The sequence below is a fragment of the Larus michahellis genome, chromosome 10 (genome assembly GCF_964199755.1).
Source record: "Larus michahellis chromosome 10, bLarMic1.1, whole genome shotgun sequence".
Lineage (NCBI taxonomy): Eukaryota > Metazoa > Chordata > Aves > Charadriiformes > Laridae > Larus > Larus michahellis.
The window spans coordinates 25337766-25361276 of record NC_133905.1 but is presented as its reverse complement, the minus strand read 5'-3'; positions in this window follow the sequence as shown (position 1 = coordinate 25361276).

The window sequence follows — 23511 nt, the reverse complement described above, 5'->3', positions numbered from 1 at the left end:
CCGCATTGATCGCAGTGTCTCCAGAAACGGCATTCAAGGAGCCAGGAACTTTTCTGCCCACACTGTCCATTGAGTTGTCCTCAAAACCAATATACATCCTGCTATATCTCCCACATGGAAAATGCCAGGAGGCAAAAGTGGGGATTATGTTTAGACTTTCTCGGAACTGCTTCAAATCAACTAGATATCTTTGTGCTGTAAATCTCCCAACAGCCAAACGCAAAAGCAGCAAACATCTCGCTGTATGTCCCACATCCAAAGTGCCAAGAGAGTAATGTAGAGCTTGCTCTCCCTGTCTTTGAGTACTGTTTTCAGTGTCCCGGTTACCTCTTTGCTAACATTCTCTTCAGAGCTGCAGTGAAACCAGGAACCACGTGGAGAAGGCACCCACACTGAAAATGACTGGAAGGAACATTGGGGCTTCTTCTCAGTGTCTCTGACATAGGGTTTCACTGTCCCGGGAAAGTCTCTGCTAACACCCTGCAGAGCGCAGTGCCCAATATACAGAAACGTCTTGCGGTATCTCCTACAGGGAAAGTGCCAAGAGGGAATTCTCAATCTTCTTCTCAGTGTCTCTGAGAATTGCTCTGATTATCCGTGTGACCTCTTTGCTAAGACTCTCCAGAGAGCCTTCCTCAAAACCAACACACATCTTGACATATCTCCCGCATTGATCGCAGTGTCTCCAGAAACGGCATTCAAGGAGCCAGGAACTTTTCTGCCCACACTGTCCATTGAGTTGTCCTCAAAACCAATATACATCCTGCTATATCTCCCACATGGAAAATGCCAGGAGGGAAAAGCGGGGCTTATGTTTAGACTTTCTCGGAACTGCTTCAAATCAACTAGATATCTTTGTGCTGTAAATCTCCCAACAGACAAACGCAAAAGCAGCAAACATCTCGCTGTATGTCCCACATCCAAAGTGCCAAGAGAGTAATGTAGAGCTTGCTCTCCCTGTCTTTGAGTACAGTTTTCAGTGTCCCGGTTACCTCTTTGCTAACATTCTCTTCAGAGCTGCAGTGAAACCAGGAACCACGTGGAGAAGGCACCCACACTGAAAATGACTGGAAGGAACATTGGGGCTTCTTCTCAGTGTCTCTGATGTCGGGTTTCACTGTCCCGGGAAAGTCTCTGCTAACACCCTGCAGAGCGCAGTGCCCAATATACAGAAACGTCTTGCGGTATCTCCTACGGGGAAAGTGCCAGGAGGAATTGTGGAGCTTGGTCTCAGTGTCTCTGAGAATTGCTCTGATTATCCGTGTGACCTCTTTGCTAAGACTCTCCAGAGAGCCTTCCTCAAAACCAACACACATCTTGACATATCTCCCGCATTGATCGCAGTGTCTCCAGAAACGGCATTCAAGGAGCCAGGAACTTTTCTGCCCACACTGTCCATTGAGTTGTCCTCAAAACCAATATACATCCTGCTATATCTCCCACATGGAAAATGCCAGGAGGCAAAAGTGGGGATTATGTTTAGACTTTCTCGGAACTGCTTCAAATCAACTAGATATCTTTGTGCTGTAAATCTCCCAACAGACAAACGCAAAAGCAGCAAACATCTCGCTGTATGTCCCACATCCAAAGTGCCAAGAGAGTAATGTAGAGCTTGCTCTCCCTGTCTTTGAGTACTGTTTTCAGTGTCCCGGTTACCTCTTTGCTAACATTCTCTTCAGAGCTGCAGTGAAACCAGGAACCACGTGGAGAAGGCACCCACACTGAAAATGACTGGAAGGAACATTGGGGCTTCTTCTCAGTGTCTCTGACATAGGGTTTCACTGTCCCGGGAAAGTCTCTGCTAACACCCTGCAGAGCGCTGTGCCCAATATACAGAAACTTCTTGCGGTATCTCCTACAGGGAAAGTGCCAAGAGGGAATTCTCAATCTTCTTCTCAGTGTCTCTGAGAATTGCTCTGATTATCCGTGTGACCTCTTTGCTAAGACTCTCCAGAGAGACGTCCTCAAAACCAACACACATCTTGACATATCTCCCACATTGATCGCAGTGTCTCCAGAAACGGCATTCAAGGAGCCAGGAACTTTTCTGCCCACACTGTCCATTGAGTTGTCCTCAAAACCAATATACATCCTGCTATATCTCCCACATGGAAAATGCCAGGAGGGAAAAGTGGAGCTTATGTTTAGACTTTCTCGGAACTGCTTCAAATCAACTAGATATCTTTGTGCTGTAAATCTCCCAACAGCCAAACGCAAAAGCAGCAAACATCTCGCTGTATGTCCCACATCCAAAGTGCCAAGAGAGTAATGTAGAGCTTGCTCTCCCTGTCTTTGAGTACTGTTTTCAGTGTCCCGGTTACCTCTTTGCTAACATTCTCTTCAGAGCTGCAGTGAAACCAGGAACCACGTGGAGAAGGCACCCACACTGAAAATGACTGGAAGGAACATTGGGGCTTCTTCTCAGTGTCTCTGATGTCGGGTTTCACTGTCCCAGGAAAGTCTCTGCTAACACCCTGCAGAGCGCAGTGCCCAATATACAGAAACATCTTGCGGTATCTCCTACGGGGAAAGTGCCAGGAGGAATTGTGGAGCTTGGTCTCAGTGCCTCTGAGAATTGCTCTGATTATCCGTGTGACCTCTTTGCTAAGACTCTCCAGAGAGCCTTCCTCAAAACCAACACACATCTTGACATATCTCCCGCATTGATCGCAGTGTCTCCAGAAACGGCATTCAAGGAGCCAGGAACTTTTCTGCCCACACTGTCCATTGAGTTGTCCTCAAAACCAATATACATCCTGCTATATCTCCCACATGGAAAATGCCAGGAGGCAAAAGCGGGGCTTATGTTTAGACTTTCTCGGAACTGCTTCAAATCCACTAGATATCTTTGTGCTGTAAATCTCCCAACAGACAAACGCAAAAGCAGCAAACATCTCGCTGTATGTCCCACATCCAAAGTGCCAAGAGAGTAATGTAGAGCTTGCTCTCCCTGTCTTTGAGTACAGTTTTCAGTGTCCCGGTTACCTCTTTGCTAACATTCTCTTCAGAGCTGCAGTGAAACCAGGAACCACGTGGAGAAGGCACCCACACTGAAAATGACTGGAAGGAACATTGGGGCTTCTTCTCAGTGTCTCTGACATAGGGTTTCACTGTCCCGGGAAAGTCTCTGCTAACACCCTGCAGAGCGCAGTGCCCAATATACAGAAACGTCTTGCGGTATCTCCTACAGGGAAAGTGCCAGGAGGAATTGTGGAGCTTGGTCTCAGTGTCTCTGAGAATTGCTCTGATTATCCGTGTGACCTCTTTGCTAAGACTCTCCAGAGAGCCTTCCTCAAAACCAACACACATCTTGACATATCTCCCGCATTGATCGCAGTGTCTCCAGAAACGGCATTCAAGGAGCCAGGAACTTTTCTGCCCACACTGTCCATTGAGTTGTCCTCAAAACCAATATACATCCTGCTATACCTCCCACATGGAAAATGCCAGGAGGCAAAAGTGGGGCTTATGTTTAGACTTTCTCGGAACTGCTTCAAATCAACTAGATATCTTTGTGCTGTAAATCTCCCAACAGACAAACGCAAAAGCAGCAAACATCTCGCTGTATGTCCCACATCCAAAGTGCCAAGAGAGTAATGTAGAGCTTGCTCTCCCTGTCTTTGAGTACAGTTTTCAGTGTCCCGGTTACCTCTTTGCTAACATTCTCTTCAGAGCTGCAGTGAAACCAGGAACCACGTGGAGAAGGCACCCACACTGAAAATGACTGGAAGGAACATTGGGGCTTCTTCTCAGTGTCTCTGATGTCGGGTTTCACTGTCCCGGGAAAGTCTCTGCTAACACCCTGCAGAGCGCAGTGCCCAATATACAGAAACGTCTTGCGGTATCTCCTACGGGGAAAGTGCCAGGAGGAATTGTGAAGCTAGTTCTCAGTGTCTCTGAGAATTGCTCTGATTATCCGTGTGACCTCTTTGCTAAGACTCTCCAGAGAGCCTTCCTCAAAACCAACACACATCTTGACATATCTCCCACATTGATCGCAGTGTCTCCAGAAACGGCATTCAAGGAGCCAGGAACTTTTCTGCCCACACTGTCCATTGAGTTGTCCTCCAAACCAATATACATCCTGCTATATCTCCCACATGGAAAATGCCAGGAGGCAAAAGTGGGGATTATGTTTAGACTTTCTCGGAACTGCTTCAAATCAACTAGATATCTTTGTGCTGTAAATCTCCCAACAGCCAAACGCAAAAGCAGCAAACATCTCGCTGTATGTCCCACATCCAAAGTGCCAAGAGAGTAATGTAGAGCTTGCTCTCCCTGTCTTTGAGTACTGTTTTCAGTGTCCCGGTTACCTCTTTGCTAACATTCTCTTCAGAGCTGCAGTGAAACCAGGAACCACGTGGAGAAGGCACCCACACTGAAAATGACTGGAAGGAACATTGGGGCTTCTTCTCAGTGTCTCTGACATAGGGTTTCACTGTCCCGGGAAAGTCTCTGCTAACACCCTGCAGAGCGCAGTGCCCAATATACAGAAACGTCTTGCGGTATCTCCTACGGGGAAAGTGCCAGGAGGAATTGTGGAGCTTGGTCTCAGTGTCTCTGAGAATTGCTCTGATTATCCGTGTGACCTCTTTGCTAAGACTCTCCAGAGAGCCTTCCTCAAAACCAACACACATCTTGACATATCTCCCGCATTGATCGCAGTGTCTCCAGAAACGGCATTCAAGGAGCCAGGAACTTTTCTGCCCACACTGTCCATTGAGTTGTCCTCCAAACCAATATACATCCTGCTATATCTCCCACATGGAAAATGCCAGGAGGGAAAAGCGGGGCTTATGTTTAGACTTTCTCGGAACTGCTTCAAATCAACTAGATATCTTTGTGCTGTAAATCTCCCAACAGACAAACGCAAAAGCAGCAAACATCTCGCTGTATGTCCCACATCCAAAGTGCCAAGAGAGTAATGTAGAGCTTGCTCTCCCTGTCTTTGAGTACAGTTTTCAGTGTCCCGGTTACCTCTTTGCTAACATTCTCTTCAGAGCTGCAGTGAAACCAGGAACCACGTGGAGAAGGCACCCACACTGAAAATGACTGGAAGGAACATTGGGGCTTCTTCTCAGTGTCTCTGATGTCGGGTTTCACTGTCCCGGGAAAGTCTCTGCTAACACCCTGCAGAGCGCAGTGCCCAATATACAGAAACGTCTTGCGGTATCTCCTACGGGGAAAGTGCCAGGAGGAATTGTGGAGCTTGGTCTCAGTGTCTCTGAGAATTGCTCTGATTATCCGTGTGACCTCTTTGCTAAGACTCTCCAGAGAGCCTTCCTCAAAACCAACACACATCTTGACATATCTCCCGCATTGATCGCAGTGTCTCCAGAAACGGCATTCAAGGAGCCAGGAACTTTTCTGCCCACACTGTCCATTGAGTTGTCCTCAAAACCAATATACATCCTGCTATATCTCCCACATGGAAAATGCCAGGAGGCAAAAGTGGGGCTTATGTTTAGACTTTCTCGGAACTGCTTCAAATCAACTAGATATCTTTGTGCTGTAAATCTCCCAACAGACAAACGCAAAAGCAGCAAACATCTCGCTGTATGTCCCACATCCAAAGTGCCAAGAGAGTAATGTAGAGCTTGCTCTCCCTGTCTTTGAGTACTGTTTTCAGTGTCCCGGTTACCTCTTTGCTAACATTCTCTTCAGAGCTGCAGTGAAACCAGGAACCACGTGGAGAAGGCACCCACACTGAAAATGACTGGAAGGAACATTGGGGCTTCTTCTCAGTGTCTCTGACATAGGGTTTCACTGTCCCGGGAAAGTCTCTGCTAACACCCTGCAGAGCGCTGTGCCCAATATACAGAAACTTCTTGCGGTATCTCCTACAGGGAAAGTGCCAAGAGGGAATTCTCAATCTTCTTCTCAGTGTCTCTGAGAATTGCTCTGATTATCCGTGTGACCTCTTTGCTAAGACTCTCCAGAGAGACGTCCTCAAAACCAACACACATCTTGACATATCTCCCACATTGATCGCAGTGTCTCCAGAAACGGCATTCAAGGAGCCAGGAACTTTTCTGCCCACACTGTCCATTGAGTTGTCCTCAAAACCAATATACATCCTGCTATATCTCCCACATGGAAAATGCCAGGAGGGAAAAGTGGAGCTTATGTTTAGACTTTCTCGGAACTGCTTCAAATCAACTAGATATCTTTGTGCTGTAAATCTCCCAACAGCCAAACGCAAAAGCAGCAAACATCTCGCTGTATGTCCCACATCCAAAGTGCCAAGAGAGTAATGTAGAGCTTGCTCTCCCTGTCTTTGAGTACTGTTTTCAGTGTCCCGGTTACCTCTTTGCTAACATTCTCTTCAGAGCTGCAGTGAAACCAGGAACCACGTGGAGAAGGCACCCACACTGAAAATGACTGGAAGGAACATTGGGGCTTCTTCTCAGTGTCTCTGATGTCGGGTTTCACTGTCCCAGGAAAGTCTCTGCTAACACCCTGCAGAGCGCAGTGCCCAATATACAGAAACGTCTTGCGGTATCTCCTACGGGGAAAGTGCCAGGAGGAATTGTGGAGCTTGGTCTCAGTGCCTCTGAGAATTGCTCTGATTATCCGTGTGACCTCTTTGCTAAGACTCTCCAGAGAGCCTTCCTCAAAACCAACACACATCTTGACATATCTCCCGCATTGATCGCAGTGTCTCCAGAAACGGCATTCAAGGAGCCAGGAACTTTTCTGCCCACACTGTCCATTGAGTTGTCCTCAAAACCAATATACATCCTGCTATATCTCCCACATGGAAAATGCCAGGAGGCAAAAGCGGGGCTTATGTTTAGACTTTCTCGGAACTGCTTCAAATCCACTAGATATCTTTGTGCTGTAAATCTCCCAACAGACAAACGCAAAAGCAGCAAACATCTCGCTGTATGTCCCACATCCAAAGTGCCAAGAGAGTAATGTAGAGCTTGCTCTCCCTGTCTTTGAGTACAGTTTTCAGTGTCCCGGTTACCTCTTTGCTAACATTCTCTTCAGAGCTGCAGTGAAACCAGGAACCACGTGGAGAAGGCACCCACACTGAAAATGACTGGAAGGAACATTGGGGCTTCTTCTCAGTGTCTCTGACATAGGGTTTCACTGTCCCGGGAAAGTCTCTGCTAACACCCTGCAGAGCGCAGTGCCCAATATACAGAAACGTCTTGCGGTATCTCCTACAGGGAAAGTGCCAGGAGGAATTGTGGAGCTTGGTCTCAGTGTCTCTGAGAATTGCTCTGATTATCCGTGTGACCTCTTTGCTAAGACTCTCCAGAGAGCCTTCCTCAAAACCAACACACATCTTGACATATCTCCCGCATTGATCGCAGTGTCTCCAGAAACGGCATTCAAGGAGCCAGGAACTTTTCTGCCCACACTGTCCATTGAGTTGTCCTCAAAACCAATATACATCCTGCTATACCTCCCACATGGAAAATGCCAGGAGGCAAAAGTGGGGCTTATGTTTAGACTTTCTCGGAACTGCTTCAAATCAACTAGATATCTTTGTGCTGTAAATCTCCCAACAGACAAACGCAAAAGCAGCAAACATCTCGCTGTATGTCCCACATCCAAAGTGCCAAGAGAGTAATGTAGAGCTTGCTCTCCCTGTCTTTGAGTACTGTTTTCAGTGTCCCGGTTACCTCTTTGCTAACATTCTCTTCAGAGCTGCAGTGAAACCAGGAACCACGTGGAGAAGGCACCCACACTGAAAATGACTGGAAGGAACATTGGGGCTTCTTCTCAGTGTCTCTGACATAGGGTTTCACTGTCCCGGGAAAGTCTCTGCTAACACCCTGCAGAGCGCAGTGCCCAATATACAGAAACGTCTTGCGGTATCTCCTACGGGGAAAGTGCCAGGAGGAATTGTGGAGCTTGGTCTCAGTGTCTCTGAGAATTGCTCTGATTATCCGTGTGACCTCTTTGCTAAGACTCTCCAGAGAGCCTTCCTCAAAACCAACACACATCTTGACATATCTCCCACATTGATCGCAGTGTCTCCAGAAACGGCATTCAAGGAGCCAGGAACTTTTCTGCCCACACTGTCCATTGAGTTGTCCTCAAAACCAATATACATCCTGCTATATCTCCCACATGGAAAATGCCAGGAGGCAAAAGTGGGGATTATGTTTAGACTTTCTCGGAACTGCTTCAAATCAACTAGATATCTTTGTGCTGTAAATCTCCCAACAGACAAACGCAAAAGCAGCAAACATCTCGCTGTATGTCCCACATCCAAAGTGCCAAGAGAGTAATGTAGAGCTTGCTCTCCCTGTCTTTGAGTACAGTTTTCAGTGTCCCGGTTACCTCTTTGCTAACATTCTCTTCAGAGCTGCAGTGAAACCAGGAACCACGTGGAGAAGGCACCCACACTGAAAATGACTGGAAGGAACATTGGGGCTTCTTCTCAGTGTCTCTGATGTCGGGTTTCACTGTCCCAGGAAAGTCTCTGCTAACACCCTGCAGAGCGCAGTGCCCAATATACAGAAACGTCTTGCGGTATCTCCTACAGGGAAAGTGCCAGGAGGAATTGTGGAGCTTGGTCTCAGTGTCTCTGAGAATTGCTCTGATTATCCGTGTGACCTCTTTGCTAAGACTCTCCAGAGAGCCTTCCTCAAAACCAACACACATCTTGACATATCTCCCGCATTGATCGCAGTGTCTCCAGAAACGGCATTCAAGGAGCCAGGAACTTTTCTGCCCACACTGTCCATTGAGTTGTCCTCAAAACCAATATACATCCTGCTATATCTCCCACATGGAAAATGCCAGGAGGCAAAAGTGGGGATTATGTTTAGACTTTCTCGGAACTGCTTCAAATCAACTAGATATCTTTGTGCTGTAAATCTCCCAACAGCCAAACGCAAAAGCAGCAAACATCTCGCTGTATGTCCCACATCCAAAGTGCCAAGAGAGTAATGTAGAGCTTGCTCTCCCTGTCTTTGAGTACTGTTTTCAGTGTCCCGGTTACCTCTTTGCTAACATTCTCTTCAGAGCTGCAGTGAAACCAGGAACCACGTGGAGAAGGCACCCACACTGAAAATGCCTGGAAGGAACATTGGGGCTTCTTCTCAGTGTCTCTGATGTCGGGTTTCACTGTCCCGGGAAAGTCTCTGCTAACACCCTGCAGAGCGCAGTGCCCAATATACAGAAACGTCTTGCGGTATCTCCTACAGGGAAAGTGCCAAGAGGGAATTCTCGATCTTGTTCTCAGTGTCTCTGAGAATTGCTCTGATTATCCGTGTGACCTCTTTGCTAAGACTCTCCAGAGAGCCTTCCTCAAAACCAACACACATCTTGACATATCTCCCGCATTGATCGCAGTGTCTCCAGAAACGGCATTCAAGGAGCCAGGAACTTTTCTGCCCACACTGTCCATTGAGTTGTCCTCAAAACCAATATACATCCTCCTATATCTCCCACATGGAAAATGCCAGGAGGCAAAAGTGGGGATTATGTTTAGACTTTCTCGGAACTGCTTCAAATCAACTAGATATCTTTGTGCTGTAAATCTCCCAACAGACAAACGCAAAAGCAGCAAACATCTCGCTGTATGTCCCACATCCAAAGTGCCAAGAGAGTAATGTAGAGCTTGCTCTCCCTGTCTTTGAGTACAGTTTTCAGTGTCCCGGTTACCTCTTTGCTAACATTCTCTTCAGAGCTGCAGTGAAACCAAGAACCACGTGGAGAAGGCACCCACACTGAAAATGCCTGGAAGGAACATTGGGGCTTCTTCTCAGTGTCTCTGATGTCGGGTTTCACTGTCCCGGGAAAGTCTCTGCTAACACCCTGCAGAGCGCAGTGCCCAATATACAGAAACGTCTTGCGGTACCTCCTACAGGGAAAGTGCCAAGAGGGAATTCTCGATCTTGTTCTCAGTGTCTCTGAGAATTGCTCTGATTATCCGTGTGACCTCTTTGCTAAGACTCTCCAGAGAGCCTTCCTCAAAACCAACACACATCTTGACATATCTCCCACATTGATCGCAGTGTCTCCAGAAACGGCATTCAAGGAGCCAGGAACTTTTCTGCCCACACTGTCCATTGAGTTGTCCTCAAAACCAATATACATCCTGCTATATCTCCCACATGGAAAATGCCAGGAGGGAAAAGTGGGGCTTATGTTTAGACTTTCTCGGAACTGCTTCAAATCAACTAGATATCTTTGTGCTGTAAATCTCCCAACAGCCAAACGCAAAAGCAACAAACATCTCGCTGTATGTCCCACATCCAAAGTGCCAAGAGAGTAATGTAGAGCTTGCTCTCCCTGTCTTTGAGTACAGTTTTCAGTGTCCCGGTTACCTCTTTGCTAACATTCTCTTCAGAGCTGCAGTGAAACCAGGAACCACGTGGAGAAGGCACCCACACTGAAAATGCCTGGAAGGAACATTGGGGCTTCTTCTCAGTGTCTCTGACATAGGGTTTCACTGTCCCGGGAAAGTCTCTGCTAACACCCTGCAGAGCGCAGTGCCCAATATACAGAAACGTCTTGCGGTATCTCCTACGGGGAAAGTGCCAGGAGGAATTGTGGAGCTTGGTCTCAGTGTCTCTGAGAATTGCTCTGATTATCCGTGTGACCTCTTTGCTAAGACTCTCCAGAGAGCCTTCCTCAAAACCAACACACATCTTGACATATCTCCCGCATTGATCGCAGTGTCTCCAGAAACGGCATTCAAGGAGCCAGGAACTTTTCTGCCCACACTGTCCATTGAGTTGTCCTCAAAACCAATATACATCCTGCTATATCTCCCACATGGAAAATGCCAGGAGGGAAAAGTGGGGCTTATGTTTAGACTTTCTCGGAACTGCTTCAAATCAACTAGATATCTTTGTGCTGTAAATCTCCCAACAGACAAACGCAAAAGCAGCAAACATCTCGCTGTATGTCCCACATCCAAAGTGCCAAGAGAGTAATGTAGAGCTTGCTCTCCCTGTCTTTGAGTACAGTTTTCAGTGTCCCGGTTACCTCTTTGCTAACATTCTCTTCAGAGCTGCAGTGAAACCAGGAACCACGTGGAGAAGGCACCCACACTGAAAATGACTGGAAGGAACATTGGGGCTTCTTCTCAGTGTCTCTGATGTCGGGTTTCACTGTCCCGGGAAAGTCTCTGCTAACACCCTGCAGAGCGCAGTGCCCAATATACAGAAACGTCTTGCGGTATCTCCTACAGGGAAAGTGCCAGGAGGAATTGTGGAGCTTGGTCTCAGTGTCTCTGAGAATTGCTCTGATTATCCGTGTGACCTCTTTGCTAAGACTCTCCAGAGAGCCTTCCTCAAAACCAACACACATCTTGACATATCTCCCGCATTGATCGCAGTGTCTCCAGAAACGGCATTCAAGGAGCCAGGAACTTTTCTGCCCACACTGTCCATTGAGTTGTCCTCAAAACCAATATACATCCTGCTATATCTCCCACATGGAAAATGCCAGGAGGCAAAAGTGGGGATTATGTTTAGACTTTCTCGGAACTGCTTCAAATCAACTAGATATCTTTGTGCTGTAAATCTCCCAACAGCCAAACGCAAAAGCAGCAAACATCTCGCTGTATGTCCCACATCCAAAGTGCCAAGAGAGTAATGTAGAGCTTGCTCTCCCTGTCTTTGAGTACTGTTTTCAGTGTCCCGGTTACCTCTTTGCTAACATTCTCTTCAGAGCTGCAGTGAAACCAGGAACCACGTGGAGAAGGCACCCACACTGAAAATGCCTGGAAGGAACATTGGGGCTTCTTCTCAGTGTCTCTGATGTCGGGTTTCACTGTCCCGGGAAAGTCTCTGCTAACACCCTGCAGAGCGCAGTGCCCAATATACAGAAACGTCTTGCGGTATCTCCTACAGGGAAAGTGCCAAGAGGGAATTCTCGATCTTGTTCTCAGTGTCTCTGAGAATTGCTCTGATTATCCGTGTGACCTCTTTGCTAAGACTCTCCAGAGAGCCTTCCTCAAAACCAACACACATCTTGACATATCTCCCGCATTGATCGCAGTGTCTCCAGAAACGGCATTCAAGGAGCCAGGAACTTTTCTGCCCACACTGTCCATTGAGTTGTCCTCAAAACCAATATACATCCTCCTATATCTCCCACATGGAAAATGCCAGGAGGCAAAAGTGGGGCTTATGTTTAGACTTTCTCGGAACTGCTTCAAATCAACTAGATATCTTTGTGCTGTAAATCTCCCAACAGCCAAACGCAAAAGCAGCAAACATCTCGCTGTATGTCCCACATCCAAAGTGCCAAGAGAGTAATGTAGAGCTTGCTCTCCCTGTCTTTGAGTACAGTTTTCAGTGTCCCGGTTACCTCTTTGCTAACATTCTCTTCAGAGCTGCAGTGAAACCAAGAACCACGTGGAGAAGGCACCCACACTGAAAATGCCTGGAAGGAACATTGGGGCTTCTTCTCAGTGTCTCTGATGTCGGGTTTCACTGTCCCGGGAAAGTCTCTGCTAACACCCTGCAGAGCGCAGTGCCCAATATACAGAAACGTCTTGCGGTACCTCCTACAGGGAAAGTGCCAAGAGGGAATTCTCGATCTTGTTCTCAGTGTCTCTGAGAATTGCTCTGATTATCCGTGTGACCTCTTTGCTAAGACTCTCCAGAGAGCCTTCCTCAAAACCAACACACATCTTGACATATCTCCCACATTGATCGCAGTGTCTCCAGAAACGGCATTCAAGGAGCCAGGAACTTTTCTGCCCACACTGTCCATTGAGTTGTCCTCAAAACCAATATACATCCTGCTATATCTCCCACATGGAAAATGCCAGGAGGGAAAAGTGGGGCTTATGTTTAGACTTTCTCGGAACTGCTTCAAATCAACTAGATATCTTTGTGCTGTAAATCTCCCAACAGCCAAACGCAAAAGCAACAAACATCTCGCTGTATGTCCCACATCCAAAGTGCCAAGAGAGTAATGTAGAGCTTGCTCTCCCTGTCTTTGAGTACAGTTTTCAGTGTCCCGGTTACCTCTTTGCTAACATTCTCTTCAGAGCTGCAGTGAAACCAGGAACCACGTGGAGAAGGCACCCACACTGAAAATGCCTGGAAGGAACATTGGGGCTTCTTCTCAGTGTCTCTGACATAGGGTTTCACTGTCCCGGGAAAGTCTCTGCTAACACCCTGCAGAGCGCAGTGCCCAATATACAGAAACGTCTTGCGGTATCTCCTACGGGGAAAGTGCCAGGAGGAATTGTGGAGCTTGGTCTCAGTGTCTCTGAGAATTGCTCTGATTATCCGTGTGACCTCTTTGCTAAGACTCTCCAGAGAGCCTTCCTCAAAACCAACACACATCTTGACATATCTCCCGCATTGATCGCAGTGTCTCCAGAAACGGCATTCAAGGAGCCAGGAACTTTTCTGCCCACACTGTCCATTGAGTTGTCCTCAAAACCAATATACATCCTGCTATATCTCCCACATGGAAAATGCCAGGAGGGAAAAGTGGGGCTTATGTTTAGACTTTCTCGGAACTGCTTCAAATCAACTAGATATCTTTGTGCTGTAAATCTCCCAACAGACAAACGCAAAAGCAGCAAACATCTCGCTGTATGTCCCACATCCAAAGTGCCAAGAGAGTAATGTAGAGCTTGCTCTCCCTGTCTTTGAGTACAGTTTTCAGTGTCCCGGTTACCTCTTTGCTAACATTCTCTTCAGAGCTGCAGTGAAACCAGGAACCACGTGGAGAAGGCACCCACACTGAAAATGACTGGAAGGAACATTGGGGCTTCTTCTCAGTGTCTCTGATGTCGGGTTTCACTGTCCCGGGAAAGTCTCTGCTAACACCCTGCAGAGCGCAGTGCCCAATATACAGAAACGTCTTGCGGTATCTCCTACAGGGAAAGTGCCAAGAGGGAATTCTCGATCTTGTTCTCAGTGTCTCTGAGAATTGCTCTGATTATCCGTGTGACCTCTTTGCTAAGACTCTCCAGAGAGCCTTCCTCAAAACCAACACACATCTTGACATATCTCCCGCATTGATCGCAGTGTCTCCAGAAACGGCATTCAAGGAGCCAGGAACTTTTCTGCCCACACTGTCCATTGAGTTGTCCTCAAAACCAATATACATCCTGCTATATCTCCCACATGGAAAATGCCAGGAGGCAAAAGTGGGGATTATGTTTAGACTTTCTCGGAACTGCTTCAAATCAACTAGATATCTTTGTGCTGTAAATCTCCCAACAGACAAACGCAAAAGCAGCAAACATCTCGCTGTATGTCCCACATCCAAAGTGCCAAGAGAGTAATGTAGAGCTTGCTCTCCCTGTCTTTGAGTACAGTTTTCAGTGTCCCGGTTACCTCTTTGCTAACATTCTCTTCAGAGCTGCAGTGAAACCAGGAACCACGTGGAGAAGGCACCCACACTGAAAATGCCTGGAAGGAACATTGGGGCTTCTTCTCAGTGTCTCTGACATAGGGTTTCACTGTCCCGGGAAAGTCTCTGCTAACACCCTGCAGAGCGCAGTGCCCAATATACAGAAACGTCTTGCGGTATCTCCTACAGGGAAAGTGCCAAGAGGGAATTCTCGATCTTGTTCTCAGTGTCTCTGAGAATTGCTCTGATTATCCGTGTGACCTCTTTGCTAAGACTCTCCAGAGAGACGTCCTCAAAACCAACACACATCTTGACATATCTCCCACATTGATCGCAGTGTCTCCAGAAACGGCATTCAAGGAGCCAGGAACTTTTCTGCCCACACTGTCCATTGAGTTGTCCTCAAAACCAATATACATCCTGCTATATCTCCCACATGGAAAATGCCAGGAGGCAAAAGTGGGGCTTATGTTTAGACTTTCTCGGAACTGCTTCAAATCAACTAGATATCTTTGTGCTGTAAATCTCCCAACAGCCAAACGCAAAAGCAACAAACATCTCGCTGTATGTCCCACATCCAAAGTGCCAAGAGAGTAATGTAGAGCTTGCTCTCCCTGTCTTTGAGTACTGTTTTCAGTGTCCCGGTTACCTCTTTGCTAACATTCTCTTCAGAGCTGCAGTGAAACCAGGAACCACGTGGAGAAGGCACCCACACTGAAAATGACTGGAAGGAACATTGGGGCTTCTTCTCAGTGTCTCTGACATAGGGTTTCACTGTCCCGGGAAAGTCTCTGCTAACACCCTGCAGAGCGCAGTGCCCAATATACAGAAACGTCTTGCGGTATCTCCTACGGGGAAAGTGCCAAGAGGGAATTCTCGATCTTGTTCTCAGTGTCTCTGAGAATTGCTCTGATTATCCGTGTGACCTCTTTGCTAAGACTCTCCAGAGAGCCTTCCTCAAAACCAACACACATCTTGACATATCTCCCGCATTGATCGCAGTGTCTCCAGAAACGGCATTCAAGGAGCCAGGAACTTTTCTGCCCACACTGTCCATTGAGTTGTCCTCAAAACCAATATACATCCTGCTATATCTCCCACATGGAAAATGCCAGGAGGCAAAAGTGGGGCTTATGTTTAGACTTTCTCGGAACTGCTTCAAATCAACTAGATATCTTTGTGCTGTAAATCTCCCAACAGCCAAACGCAAAAGCAGCAAACATCTCGCTGTATGTCCCACATCCAAAGTGCCAAGAGAGTAATGTAGAGCTTGCTCTCCCTGTCTTTGAGTACAGTTTTCAGTGTCCCGGTTACCTCTTTGCTAACATTCTCTTCAGAGCTGCAGTGAAACCAGGAACCACGTGGAGAAGGCACCCACACTGAAAATGACTGGAAGGAACATTGGGGCTTCTTCTCAGTGTCTCTGATGTCGGGTTTCACTGTCCCGGGAAAGTCTCTGCTAACACCCTGCAGAGCGCAGTGCCCAATATACAGAAACGTCTTGCGGTATCTCCTACAGGGAAAGTGCCAGGAGGAATTGTGGAGCTTGGTCTCAGTGTCTCTGAGAATTGCTCTGATTATCCGTGTGACCTCTTTGCTAAGACTCTCCAGAGAGCCGTCCTCAAAACCAACACACATCTTGACATATCTCCCACATTGATCGCAGTGTCTCCAGAAACGGCATTCAAGGAGCCAGGAACTTTTCTGCCCACACTGTCCATTGAGTTGTCCTCAAAACCAATATACATCCTGCTATATCTCCCACATGGAAAATGCCAGGAGGCAAAAGTGGGGATTATGTTTAGACTTTCTCGGAACTGCTTCAAATCAACTAGATATCTTTGTGCTGTAAATCTCCCAACAGACAAACGCAAAAGCAGCAAACATCTCGCTGTATGTCCCACATCCAAAGTGCCAAGAGAGTAATGTAGAGCTTGCTCTCCCTGTCTTTGAGTACTGTTTTCAGTGTCCCGGTTACCTCTTTGCTAACATTCTCTTCAGAGCTGCAGTGAAACCAGGAACCACGTGGAGAAGGCACCCACACTGAAAATGACTGGAAGGAACATTGGGGCTTCTTCTCAGTGTCTCTGACATAGGGTTTCACTGTCCCGGGAAAGTCTCTGCTAACACCCTGCAGAGCGCAGTGCCCAATATACAGAAACGTCTTGCGGTATCTCCTACGGGGAAAGTGCCAAGAGGGAATTCTCGATCTTGTTCTCAGTGTCTCTGAGAATTGCTCTGATTATCCGTGTGACCTCTTTGCTAAGACTCTCCAGAGAGCCGTCCTCAAAACCAACACACATCTTGACATATCTCCCGCATTGATCGCAGTGTCTCCAGAAACGGCATTCAAGGAGCCAGGAACTTTTCTGCCCACACTGTCCATTGAGTTGTCCTCAAAACCAATATACATCCTGCTATATCTCCCACATGGAAAATGCCAGGAGGCAAAAGTGGGGCTTATGTTTAGACTTTCTCGGAACTGCTTCAAATCAACTAGATATCTTTGTGCTGTAAATCTCCCAACAGACAAACGCAAAAGCAGCAAACATCTCGCTGTATGTCCCACATCCAAAGTGCCAAGAGAGTAATGTAGAGCTTGCTCTCCCTGTCTTTGAGTACTGTTTTCAGTGTCCCGGTTACCTCTTTGCTAACATTCTCTTCAGAGCTGCAGTGAAACCAGGAACCACGTGGAGAAGGCACCCACACTGAAAATGACTGGAAGGAACATTGGGGCTTCTTCTCAGTGTCTCTGACATAGGGTTTCACTGTCCCGGGAAAGTCTCTGCTAACACCCTGCAGAGCGCAGTGCCCAATATACAGAAACGTCTTGCGGTATCTCCTACAGGGAAAGTGCCAGGAGGAATTGTGGAGCTTGGTCTCAGTGTCTCTGAGAATTGCTCTGATTATCCGTGTGACCTCTTTGCTAAGACTCTCCAGAGAGCCTTCCTCAAAACCAACACACATCTTGACATATCTCCCACATTGATCGCAGTGTCTCCAGAAACGGCATTCAAGGAGCCAGGAACTTTTCTGCCCACACTGTCCATTGAGTTGTCCTCCAAACCAATATACATCCTGCTATATCTCCCACATGGAAAATGCCAGGAGGCAAAAGTGGGGCTTATGTTTAGACTTTCTCGGAACTGCTTCAAATCAACTAGATATCTTTGTGCTGTAAATCTCCCAACAGACAAACGCAAAAGCAGCAAACATCTCGCTGTATGTCCCACATCCAAAGTGCCAAGAGAGTAATGTAGAGCTTGCTCTCCCTGTCTTTGAGTACAGTTTTCAGTGTCCCGGTTACCTCTTTGCTAACATTCTCTTCAGAGCTGCAGTGAAACCAGGAACCACGTGGAGAAGGCACCCACACTGAAAATGACTGGAAGGAACATTGGGGCTTCTTCTCAGTGTCTCTGATGTCGGGTTTCACTGTCCCGGGAAAGTCTCTGCTAACACCCTGCAGAGCGCAGTGCCCAATATACAGAAACGTCTTGCGGTATCTCCTACAGGGAAAGTGCCAGGAGGAATTGTGGAGCTTGGTCTCAGTGTCTCTGAGAATTGCTCTGATTATCCGTGTGACCTCTTTGCTAAGACTCTCCAGAGAGCCGTCCTCAAAACCAACACACATCTTGACATATCTCCCACATTGATCGCAGTGTCTCCAGAAACGGCATTCAAGGAGCCAGGAACTTTTCTGCCCACACTGTCCATTGAGTTGTCCTCAAAACCAATATACATCCTGCTATATCTCCCACATGGAAAATGCCAGGAGGGAAAAGTGGGGCTTATGTTTAGACTTTCTCGGAACTGCTTCAAATCAACTAGATATCTTTGTGCTGTAAATCTCCCAACAGACAAACGCAAAAGCAGCAAACATCTCGCTGTATGTCCCACATCCAAAGTGCCAAGAGAGTAATGTAGAGCTTGCTCTCCCTGTCTTTGAGTACTGTTTTCAGTGTCCCGGTTACCTCTTTGCTAACATTCTCTTCAGAGCTGCAGTGAAACCAGGAACCACGTGGAGAAGGCACCCACACTGAAAATGACTGGAAGGAACATTGGGGCTTCTTCTCAGTGTCTCTGACATAGGGTTTCACTGTCCCGGGAAAGTCTCTGCTAACACCCTGCAGAGCGCAGTGCCCAATATACAGAAACGTCTTGCGGTATCTCCTACGGGGAAAGTGCCAGGAGGAATTGTGGAGCTTGGTCTCAGTGTCTCTGAGAATTGCTCTGATTATCCGTGTGACCTCTTTGCTAAGACTCTCCAGAGAGCCTTCCTCAAAACCAACACACATCTTGACATATCTCCCACATTGATCGCAGTGTCTCCAGAAACGGCATTCAAGGAGCCAGGAACTTTTCTGCCCACACTGTCCATTGAGTTGTCCTCAAAACCAATATACATCCTGCTATATCTCCCACATGGAAAATGCCAGGAGGGAAAAGTGGGGATTATGTTTAGACTTTCTCGGAACTGCTTCAAATCAACTAGATATCTTTGTGCTGTAAATCTCCCAACAGACAAACGCAAAAGCAGCAAACATCTCGCTGTATGTCCCACATCCAAAGTGCCAAGAGAGTAATGTAGAGCTTGCTCTCCCTGTCTTTGAGTACAGTTTTCAGTGTCCCGGTTACCTCTTTGCTAACATTCTCTTCAGAGCTGCAGTGAAACCAGGAACCACGTGGAGAAGGCACCCACACTGAAAATGACTGGAAGGAACATTGGGGCTTCTTCTCAGTGTCTCTGACATAGGGTTTCACTGTCCCGGGAAAGTCTCTGCTAACACCCTGCAGAGCGCAGTGCCCAATATACAGAAACGTCTTGCGGTATCTCCTACGGGGAAAGTGCCAGGAGGAATTGTGGAGCTTGGTCTCAGTGTCTCTGAGAATTGCTCTGATTATCCGTGTGACCTCTTTGCTAAGACTCTCCAGAGAGCCTTCCTCAAAACCAACACACATCTTGACATATCTCCCGCATTGATCGCAGTGTCTCCAGAAACGGCATTCAAGGAGCCAGGAACTTTTCTGCCCACACTGTCCATTGAGTTGTCCTCAAAACCAATATACATCCTGCTATATCTCCCACATGGAAAATGCCAGGAGGCAAAAGTGGGGATTATGTTTAGACTTTCTCGGAACTGCTTCAAATCAACTAGATATCTTTGTGCTGTAAATCTCCCAACAGACAAACGCAAAAGCAGCAAACATCTCGCTGTATGTCCCACATCCAAAGTGCCAAGAGAGTAATGTAGAGCTTGCTCTCCCTGTCTTTGAGTACTGTTTTCAGTGTCCCGGTTACCTCTTTGCTAACATTCTCTTCAGAGCTGCAGTGAAACCAGGAACCACGTGGAGAAGGCACCCACACTGAAAATGACTGGAAGGAACATTGGGGCTTCTTCTCAGTGTCTCTGACATAGGGTTTCACTGTCCCGGGAAAGTCTCTGCTAACACCCTGCAGAGCGCAGTGCCCAATATACAGAAACGTCTTGCGGTATCTCCTACAGGGAAAGTGCCAGGAGGAATTGTGGAGCTTGGTCTCAGTGTCTCTGAGAATTGCTCTGATTATCCGTGTGACCTCTTTGCTAAGACTCTCCAGAGAGCCTTCCTCAAAACCAACACACATCTTGACATATCTCCCACATTGATCGCAGTGTCTCCAGAAACGGCATTCAAGGAGCCAGGAACTTTTCTGCCCACACTGTCCATTGAGTTGTCCTCAAAACCAATATACATCCTGCTATATCTCCCACATGGAAAATGCCAGGAGGGAAAAGTGGGGATTATGTTTAGACTTTCTCGGAACTGCTTCAAATCAACTAGATATCTTTGTGCTGTAAATCTCCCAACAGACAAACGCAAAAGCAGCAAACATCTCGCTGTATGTCCCACATCCAAAGTGCCAAGAGAGTAATGTAGAGCTTGCTCTCCCTGTCTTTGAGTACAGTTTTCAGTGTCCCGGTTACCTCTTTGCTAACATTCTCTTCAGAGCTGCAGTGAAACCAGGAACCACGTGGAGAAGGCACCCACACTGAAAATGACTGGAAGGAACATTGGGGCTTCTTCTCAGTGTCTCTGACATAGGGTTTCACTGTCCCGGGAAAGTCTCTGCTAACACCCTGCAGAGCGCAGTGCCCAATATACAGAAACGTCTTGCGGTATCTCCTACGGGGAAAGTGCCAGGAGGAATTGTGGAGCTTGGTCTCAGTGTCTCTGAGAATTGCTCTGATTATCCGTGTGACCTCTTTGCTAAGACTCTCCAGAGAGCCTTCCTCAAAACCAACACACATCTTGACATATCTCCCTCATTGATCGCAGTGTCTCCAGAAACGGCATTCAAGGAGCCAGGAACTTTTCTGCCCACACTGTCCATTGAGTTGTCCTCAAAACCAATATACATCCTGCTATATCTCCCACATGGAAAATGCCAGGAGGCAAAAGTGGGGATTATGTTTAGACTTTCTCGGAACTGCTTCAAATCAACTAGATATCTTTGTGCTGTAAATCTCCCAACAGACAAACGCAAAAGCAGCAAACATCTCGCTGTATGTCCCACATCCAAAGTGCCAAGAGAGTAATGTAGAGCTTGCTCTCCCTGTCTTTGAGTACTGTTTTCAGTGTCCCGGTTACCTCTTTGCTAACATTCTCTTCAGAGCTGCAGTGAAACCAGGAACCACGTGGAGAAGGCACCCACACTGAAAATGACTGGAAGGAACATTGGGGCTTCTTCTCAGTGTCTCTGACATAGGGTTTCACTGTCCCGGGAAAGTCTCTGCTAACACCCTGCAGAGCGCAGTGCCCAATATACAGAAACGTCTTGCGGTATCTCCTACAGGGAAAGTGCCAGGAGGAATTGTGGAGCTTGGTCTCAGTGTCTCTGAGAATTGCTCTGATTATCCGTGTGACCTCTTTGCTAAGACTCTCCAGAGAGCCTTCCTCAAAACCAACACACATCTTGACATATCTCCCACATTGATCGCAGTGTCTCCAGAAACGGCATTCAAGGAGCCAGGAACTTTTCTGCCCACACTGTCCATTGAGTTGTCCTCAAAACCAATATACATCCTGCTATATCTCCCACATGGAAAATGCCAGGAGGCAAAAGTGGGGCTTATGTTTAGACTTTCTCGGAACTGCTTCAAATCAACTAGATATCTTTGTGCTGTAAATCTCCCAACAGACAAACGCAAAAGCAGCAAACATCTCGCTGTATGTCCCACATCCAAAGTGCCAAGAGAGTAATGTAGAGCTTGCTCTCCCTGTCTTTGAGTACAGTTTTCAGTGTCCCGGTTACCTCTTTGCTAACATTCTCTTCAGAGCTGCAGTGAAACCAGGAACCACGTGGAGAAGGCACCCACACTGAAAATGACTGGAAGGAACATTGGGGCTTCTTCTCAGTGTCTCTGATGTCGGGTTTCACTGTCCCGGGAAAGTCTCTGCTAACACCCTGCAGAGCGCAGTGCCCAATATACAGAAACGTCTTGCGGTATCTCCTACAGGGAAAGTGCCAGGAGGAATTGTGGAGCTTGGTCTCAGTGTCTCTGAGAATTGCTCTGATTATCCGTGTGACCTCTTTGCTAAGACTCTCCAGAGAGACGTCCTCAAAACCAACACACATCTTGACATATCTCCCACATTGATCGCAGTGTCTCCAGAAACGGCATTCAAGGAGCCAGGAACTTTTCTGCCCACACTGTCCATTGAGTTGTCCTCAAAACCAATATACATCCTGCTATATCTCCCACATGGAAAATGCCAGGAGGCAAAAGTGGGGCTTATGTTTAGACTTTCTCGGAACTGCTTCAAATCAACTAGATATCTTTGTGCTGTAAATCTCCCAACAGACAAACGCAAAAGCAGCAAACATCTCGCTGTATGTCCCACATCCAAAGTGCCAAGAGAGTAATGTAGAGCTTGCTCTCCCTGTCTTTGAGTACTGTTTTCAGTGTCCCGGTTACCTCTTTGCTAACATTCTCTTCAGAGCTGCAGTGAAACCAGGAACCACGTGGAGAAGGCACCCACACTGAAAATGACTGGAAGGAACATTGGGGCTTCTTCTCAGTGTCTCTGACATAGGGTTTCACTGTCCCGGGAAAGTCTCTGCTAACACCCTGCAGAGCGCAGTGCCCAATATACAGAAACGTCTTGCGGTATCTCCTACAGGGAAAGTGCCAAGAGGGAATTCTCGATCTTGTTCTCAGTGTCTCTGAGAATTGCTCTGATTATCCGTGTGACCTCTTTGCTAAGACTCTCCAGAGAGCCGTCCTCAAAACCAACACACATCTTGACATATCTCCCGCATTGATCGCAGTGTCTCCAGAAACGGCATTCAAGGAGCCAGGAACTTTTCTGCCCACACTGTCCATTGAGTTGTCCTCCAAACCAATATACATCCTGCTATATCTCCCACATGGAAAATGCCAGGAGGCAAAAGTGGGGATTATGTTTAGACTTTCTCGGAACTGCTTCAAATCAACTAGATATCTTTGTGCTGTAAATCTCCCAACAGACAAACGCAAAAGCAGCAAACATCTCGCTGTATGTCCCACATCCAAAGTGCCAAGAGAGTAATGTAGAGCTTGCTCTCCCTGTCTTTGAGTACTGTTTTCAGTGTCCCGGTTACCTCTTTGCTAACATTCTCTTCAGAGCTGCAGTGAAACCAGGAACCACGTGGAGAAGGCACCCACACTGAAAATGACTGGAAGGAACATTGGGGCTTCTTCTCAGTGTCTCTGACATAGGGTTTCACTGTCCCGGGAAAGTCTCTGCTAACACCCTGCAGAGCGCAGTGCCCAATATACAGAAACGTCTTGCGGTATCTCCTACAGGGAAAGTGCCAGGAGGAATTGTGGAGCTTGGTCTCAGTGTCTCTGAGAATTGCTCTGATTATCCGTGTGACCTCTTTGCTAAGACTCTCCAGAGAGCCTTCCTCAAAACCAACACACATCTTGACATATCTCCCGCATTGATCGCAGTGTCTCCAGAAACGGCATTCAAGGAGCCAGGAACTTTTCTGCCCACACTGTCCATTGAGTTGTCCTCAAAACCAATATACATCCTGCTATATCTCCCACATGGAAAATGCCAGGAGGGAAAAGTGGGGCTTATGTTTAGACTTTCTCGGAACTGCTTCAAATCAACTAGATATCTTTGTGCTGTAAATCTCCCAACAGACAAACGCAAAAGCAGCAAACATCTCGCTGTATGTCCCACATCCAA